This window comes from Euphorbia lathyris, chromosome 3 (genome assembly GCF_963576675.1).
Source record: "Euphorbia lathyris chromosome 3, ddEupLath1.1, whole genome shotgun sequence".
In the NCBI taxonomy this organism is placed as follows: Eukaryota; Viridiplantae; Streptophyta; class Magnoliopsida; order Malpighiales; family Euphorbiaceae; genus Euphorbia; species Euphorbia lathyris.
In genome coordinates this window covers 162,210-170,543 of record NC_088912.1, presented here as the reverse complement: position 1 = coordinate 170,543, position 8,334 = coordinate 162,210, and positions in this window count along the sequence as shown.

Below are 8,334 nucleotides of genomic sequence, written 5' to 3'. Positions count from 1 at the left end.
AGCAACAAAGCCAGGAGGTTGCTCCATATAAACCTCTTCATTCAGGTCACCGTGCAAGAAAGCATTTTTAACGTCCAGTTGATGAAGCTCCCAATTGTAAGTGGCAGCTAAAGAAATAAACAGACGGACAGAAGTGAGTTTAGCAACAGGAGAGAAAGTATCGAAATAATCAAGACCATAAGTCTGAGCATAGCCTTTAGCAACCAGGCGAGCCTTCACTCGAGCAACAGTACCATCAAGATTCATCTTAACAGTCCAAATCCACCGAGCACTAATTTTCTTCCGATCTTTTGGTAAGTCCACAATGTCCCAAGTGTGATTTTGTTCGAGTGCCTTCAGTTCTTCTTTCATTGCCTCTAGCCAATCAGGATGATTCATAGCCTCTGAAATGGATTTTGGAACTGCAATGGAATCTAAGGTAGCTACAAAACACTTGGAATGGGGTGATAAGGCATCATAAGAAATAAAGGAGGAGATAGGGTAAGTGCAAGACCTTGTACCTTTCCGAAGAGCAATGAGGAGATCAAGACTTGGTTCATAGGAAGGTGTAGGATCTGGAGCCAAAACAGATGAGGTATCATTGGTGACTGGTCCTGGAGCAGGTGCCGTAACCGCAGGCTGCACACGCCTAGAATAAATATGACAAATAGGAGGACGAGGGACAACCTGTTCACTTACAGTATAGATCAAAAAATCATCATCAGATGTATCAGCAGGAAAAGAGGGTGAAGGGGAACATGGACGGAAGAAAGACGTATTCTCAAAGAACGTGACATCGGCCGACATAAGATAGCGCCCCAAGGATGGAGAGTAACAACGGTACCCTTTTTGACTTCGAGAATATCCTAAAAAGATACACTTGAGAGATTTGGGGTCAAATTTGGAGACTTGAGGACGAATATCGTGTACAAAACAAGTACACCAAAAAATACGAGGGGCAAGAGAAAATAAAGATTGAGAAGGAAACAAGATAGAGTATGGAATCTGACCCTGAAGAATAGCGGACGGCATACGATTGATGAGGTAACAGGCAGTGGAAACAGCATCTGCCCAAAACACTTTCGGGACTTGCATTTGGAACATGATCGCCCGAGTGACTTCAAGTAAATGGCGATTCTTCCTTTCAGCTACACCATTCTGTTGAGGTGTAACAACACATGACGTTTGATGAATAATACCATGTTGTAGAAGGTATGACTGAAAAGTACTGGATAAGTATTCTTTGGCATTGTCACTTCGCAAAATACAGATATTTTTATTAAATTGAGTTTTAATCTCGGCATGAAAAGCACAAAAAACAGTAAATAAATCTGAACGGTGCTTCAAATGATAAAGCCATGTAACTCGAGAAAAATCATCCACAAAAGTCACAAAATAACGATAACCAAGTTTAGAAACAATAGGACAATGACCCCACACATCAGTGTGAACTAAATCAAAGACAGACTCAACACGTTTATTTATTCGAGGAGAATATGGGACTCGATGGTGCTTAGCAAACTGACATGCTTCACCAAAATAAAGTTCCTTGGAAGACTCGGACACATTTTCTGCAATACTGGAAGAGATGGATGACCAAACTGACAATGAAGCTGCAACAGAGAGGAGCTTGTACAGGCAATTGGTATTGGCACCGCTTCAGTGGAGTCAAGAACATACAACCCATTCACCAGTTTCCCTCTACCAATATTCTGTTTCGTCCCAAGATCCTGAAAAAGGCAATAATTTGGGAAGAAAACAACACAACAATTAAGGGCTTTGGTGAGTTGACTAACAGATAACAGATTAAAAGGAAATTGAGAAAGACATAAAACAGAGGATAAAGAGATTTTGGAGGTAGGATGAGCAGTTCCATGACCATTTACAGGAGCGGTGGCTCCATTAGCTAAAGTAACAGATGGCAAATTGGTACTAGAATCAAAAGAAGAAAGAATACATGTGTTACCAGTCATGTGATCGGTAGCACCAGAATCAATAACCCAACTACGGGATGAGGTGGAGAGACAAGCAGCCCGATTACCTGTATTAGCCAAAGCAGTAGTAGCGGACTGGGAGGCACCATGATCAAGAGACAGTTGCTGAAGTCGAGCATATTCATCAACAGAGATAGTGACAGTAGGAGTAGAAGACGAAGATTGAGGGGACGGTAGGATACCATCGCCAGCAGCAATGTGAGCAAACTTCCGATTGTTACTTTTCTGCGGCCGACCATGTAGCTTCCAACAGTTCTTCTTAATATGTCCTTCTTTAATGCAATGATGGCATACCTGAGGATCACTTTGAGAGATACGGTGCGTAGTGGAATTCTGAGGACCACTTTGAACTCCATGTGTCGCATTGCTCACCAGAGCCATTGTCTCTTGAGACATCACATCAGACGTCTTTTCAATATCCTTACACACAGGAAGAAGTCGACCATAGAGGTCAGCAAAGGAGGGAAGTGTCCCACTGGTCAATATCTGGCTGCGTGCTATTTCAAATTCAGGACCAAGACCCTCCAGAAATCCAAGAACAAATACACGATCATCATCCTCTTGCATCTGCTTAACATCGGCTGTCATAGGAAATCGAGTCCGCTTCTCCTCACAAATCTGCTTACATTTATTATAATACTGAAAGAAGGTGCGACCCTTTCTCTGAGGACGATAATATGAAGACAACAAGTTATGAATATGAGTCAAGTCTTGTTTACTAGCATACATAGACTCTAAGTATTCCCACATTTCTTTGATAGTATCACAATGAGTCACAATGTCATCAATAGTATAGTCCAAAGTATTCTGAATCAGATTAAACAGTTTATAGTCTACCATCATCCATTTCTTCCTACTTCCCTGATCATCTCTAGATGGAGGATTATTACTCAAATGATCTCCCAAATCAACACTATTAATGTACCGAGTAATAGTACGTTTCCACTGAGTGTAATCCTTAACTCTAGTCAATTTTCTGTCCGTAATTCGAGTGGTACCAACAGTAATTTCAGTCATGACTTTCTTATCCTTTCCTCACTCATTGTCAATCCAAGCAAATGACAATTACCACCAAAAAATCAAAGAACACTAAAGGCACTACTAATAATTCTAACAAGACCAAGATAAAGTAGAGCAAATATAACAGCCTCAATTGAACAGAAAAATCAGATCAGAAAAAACTGGGACAAACCGAACACAAGCCGGGGTAGCCACAAAGAAGGAGACTGACCGGAGTTACCAAACTGAGAAACTGACCACACAGACGGGCCGGAGATACAGAGGCGAGGCCGGGAGAAGAAAGACGACGGCGAACGGAGCAGCCACGCGCCGGCGAGTGGGCGGCACGTCGGACATAAGATCGACGCGTGAGGCCTACGCGCGGCCTTTCTGGTTGCCGGAGTTGAGCGACCCGACAGATCGGCGGCAGAGAAATCCAATGGAGGGGGCGGTGAGATGAACGGAGGTGTTTGAAAAAACGACTTCCAACCCGGACCGACCTTTACCGTTCAAACTCAGAGAAACAACTTCCTAAGCCAAAATGCTTGGCTCTGATACCATGTAACCACACAAGGGTTATTTGAAAGTGTTTTCTTATTGAGTCTAAAGGTATTACAAGTATATAAATATATATACAAACAACCATTAATACCCAACTACTTACTTCCCAACTACTTACTTAAATGCTAGCTACTAACTATATCTAATTAATATTGTAACACTATGCGTTTCATATCCAATTCTATTAAAAAAAGAATTAAGTTCAGAATCTTAAAGTTCATTCTTGTGTATTTCGGGTGTATCGGACCGAACTTATCATCATCCTCAAGAAGAAGATGTATTTTATGGATATATAAGTGACTGTTTGTATTCATTTTTCGAACATGACCAAAATAATTTGGTTATTAAGTTTCATGTTATGATGTCAATTTATTGCGGTCTCGTTCAACCTCAGTTCCCTGGACCATCCGGCAAGATTGGCTGCAATGCCGGTCTCAATGCTCGGGAATGATGATTGTCGTGTCCCACATCTACCGTGAAGGGAACAGGGTTGCCGACGCCTTAGCAAAATACGGATTCACAGTCCCCGCCTCTGACGTCTGTTGGTGGCCCGCGGTACCGGTTTTCTGTAATTCATTTATTCTGGATGACATTCACAATGTTTGTCAGTTTCATGGTTCTTAGATCCGCTTTTACTTTTCTCTTGACATTCTTCTTGTAAACTCTCTCCATTTTTTTTTTATTTATTCTTTCAGGTTTGCCTGGTTAGCGGTTGGGGTGCCAACCTAGTTGGGATGTCAGTCATAACTAGGTATCGTCCCCACCTTCATTCAAAAAAAAAAGTTTCATGTTTTTCGAAACTGCTTTTTAATAAAACTAAAATAAAATAGTAGAAGTATCTAATAACAAATAGACCCTTAAAATTAGATATTTTTTTAGGAGTTAGTATCAAGTCAAATCCATTTTAAAATTAGTAAATTTAGTTTGAAACCTATTCCATAAATAACAAAACTATCCTGATTGAAAAATAAGCAAAATAGTTTTGATTGCAAATTGCATATCTATACATATCTAATAATAAAGTGCAACAAATTTCTAAAAAAACTATAAAAAAACATAGATATCAATAAAAGGAAAATATATTGCAAAAAGAAAAGAGAATAAAAAAATAACATTATTTGGTTATATAAAAAATTACAATTAAAATCAATGTCAGAAATGGATTGCCTTGAACATCTCCAACTCCTTCCATAAAGACTTGCTTTACCAGTGGCATGAGCCATAAATTCCACATTTTTATATTTATTATTATAATTATAAAATTCAATTTTTGTAATGCATTTGAGAAAGAAATTATGAAGCATTAGTGGTTAACTATTTCACTAAAAAGTTTCAAACCACAAACTCATTTTCCTTTAATGTACTTGATAGTGTGATCCCAAACTTGGCATCTTTTGTCTATTGGCACCCTGAACTTTTAAAATAACATATCACACACATATAGTTGGCTTTAAAAACCTATTGCACACCTATAGTTGGCTTATAAAACTTATTACACACCTATAGTTGGCTCATTCGGACCTTTTGCACATAAAATCGTTGATTTTTCATCTTCTGTATGCACCTCATACGTCAAAGACGAAAAATCAACGATTTTGTGGGTAGGAGGTACGAATGAGCCAACTATAGGTGTGTGATAGGTTTTTAAAGTCAAGGCAATTATACGTGTGTGATAGGTTATTTTAAAAGTTCAGGGTGCCATTAGGCAAAACTTGCCAAATTTAGATGTGTATATATGCATTAAGCCAAATATTAACCCACTGGTATGGCAGATTTCCTTCAAATATCACTAATATGATATGGAACATCTTATAGCTAAATATAAACATTAAAATGTAGTTTTTTATTTTTATTATTAAAAAATTACATATAATATAATAAAAAAATATTCTTATCTCTTAGTTTAAATTTTAAATTCCGTTGATTTCTTAACATGGTATCAAAAGATAAGAAATCAACGGAATTTAAAATTATCTTTTGAACCAAATGGTCATTAAATTCCTGAAAATCAACGGAATTTAAAATGGTATCAAAAGATAAGAAATCAAAAGATAAGAGTATTCTTACTTTTATATTGACCATTTGGTTCAAAAGATAATTATAAAACTATTTTTTGGCCTTAACTATCACCTGAAATTTTTGGGATAAGGTGTTAAAATACCCCTAACGTTGACGCACAAATTGTATCTCTAACGTCTAAAATTGTGTAATTTATCCCTAATTCTTGCAGCCAAGAATAATTTTACTCTTAACAATCATAAGTTGGCTAATTAAAAAAAATCATCAAATTGTATTCTCAAGTCACGAATCTGGTCATCCACCCTTCAGATGTATGAATTTTATCATGCGTTGGTAGTAGGTCACAAAGACATGAATAAATATGAAAAAAAAATTGTACGGTATTTTGTCAGAGCAAAATAGAAATCTCCTTGGTTCCGTCTAGCAAATCGTAGAAAGGTCTTAAACACCGCCTAAGGCGATGATGTGGTGGAGGGAACTTTCATCTTGTTCAAGAAATTCTGTCATTAAATTCCTGAAAATTTTCATCCTTAAATCATTAACTGCTAAAGTTGGCAATGTCAATATAAAAGTTTTCAATTTGCAAACACAGTAATTGTTTTGACAAAAAAAAATTTCTTACAATCATCCATCTACAAAATAGTGTAACTATATCTAAAAATAAATATATTTTTCATTAGTAATATGTTCCTATGATGAATAAATTAATAAGTCATAGAAATTCATTCCCAATCTTCTCGGCTCATGGTTTATAGTTCCATCGGGGCTGTCTAAGCTGTATGTTTCTAATTCCTCCATTTGGGTTTCATCCAGTCCAATTTATGAGAAAATTAGGCAGGATATTATATGGTGATTTGGGGAAAATTCGGCCTTAAATTTTTGGACTGATGCGTGGATTTCTCTGTGAGTTGCTAATTAGCTAGATATCCTTGTTAAAAAATAAACTTATTTTTTATCAAAATAAAATAAAACAAAAAATTATTCAAAAATAAAATAAAACAAAGACATATGAAAAGAATAATTAATTGGGCATTCAAAGTCAATGTATGGGTGAATGATATTATTGGTGTAATTATCAAAGTCATTGTATGGGTTTTTGTATGGGTGTTTTTTTGGTATTTGTCCAAGATATGGATATTGGAATTCTTATTTAAGTAGATCTTATTTTGAGATGTAAGTTGTGCGGACAAAATAAAGATTGAAGTCCTAATCCTTAGTTTTTTCTATATACCATGTGTTTTGTGTTTTGACTCTTTATTTTATATTCCATAAACTAATTAGTCCCTCCAAATTATATATCCAGTCCTAAAAAATTTTCAGTTTTAGTTCTTCTACTCCTACAAAGTAGCATTGAGAGCCATATTACGAAAGTCAGTCTTCCGCCAAACAGACCCTATAAAAATGTCAGACCGTCTCAAACTTTCTTATCAATACCCTCAGCTCACCAAAACCAATTATTCAAGTCGATGTATTCGAATGACGGCGTTACTCGGATGTCAAGATGTCTGGAACATTGTTGAAAAAGGCTACGTAGTCCCGGCCAACGAGGCAGCGTTGTCACGGGAAGAAAAAGAAACTTTCCAAAAAATTCGCAAAAGCGATCAAAAGGTGCTTACTCTCATCCATCAAGGTTTGGATGAATGAATGTTTGAGAAAGTAGCCGAAGCTATAACCACCAAACAAGCGTGGGAAATCCTACGAGTTTCTCTTCAAGGGGAGGAGAAAGTTAAAAAAGTTCGTTTGCAAATGCAGAGAGGAGAATTCGAGACAATGAGTATGAAAGAGACGGAGGCCATCAGTGATTACTCATCCCGAGTAAAATCTGTCGTAAATCAGATGCGACAGTATGGAGAAAAAATTGAAGAGTCTAGAATTGTTGAAAAAATTATGCGATTACTATTACCAAAATTTGATTATGTAGTGGTGGCTATAGAGGAGTCTAGAGACATCAGCGAAATGTCAGTTGACGAAGTTGTAGGGTCATTACAAGCATGCGAGGAGCGGTTTGAGAAACGAAGAGAAGATTCCGTGGAAGAAGTCTTAACAACGAAGACTGTGTTTAAAAATGGCGAAGGTAGTCAGTCCGGTAGAGGACACGGAAGAGGTCGAGGAGGAAATGGTAGAGGACGAGGACGTGGCAGAAGTCAAGGCAGAAATGAAAATGACAACAACAACAATGACAAAAGCACTCAATTCACTAGAGACAGAGGAAGAGGCCGAGGACACGGTCAAGGAAGAGGAAACTGGAGGCCGAATGAAGGACGCGACAAGTCCAACATTCAATGTTATAATTGCTCTAAGTACGGTCACTACTCGGTGGATTGTTGGAGTCCGTCTAAAGAGGTAGAGGAGACTGCCAATAATGTTCAAGATAAGGAAGTAACTGGCACAGTGTTACTTACGGCAAGTAACCATATGTGTGGTGACAAGAAGATGTTCGTGGAAAGTCAGTTTTGTGCTCATCTCCTTGAAGATTTGCGGGAGTTAGATAGTCCAAGAGAAAGCCAGTTTTGTGCTCATCTCCGCTTCTTCAGAGTTCTGATCCAACAAGATCCACTTCCAGTAGGTCGACCAAGGTTTGATTGGAAACGTAGATGTTTATATTTTGGACGGTGGTGAAAAGGCGATCAGGGTCTGTGGATGAACCCTAAGATTTTGGTAGAACTCTATGACCAATCTTGGATAGGTGACACTAGGGATGCTGAAAAACTTTTCCCACTTATTCAGCTTGATCCATTTTGAAAATGACGCAGTGGCAATGATATATTCAGAATCAAAGTAT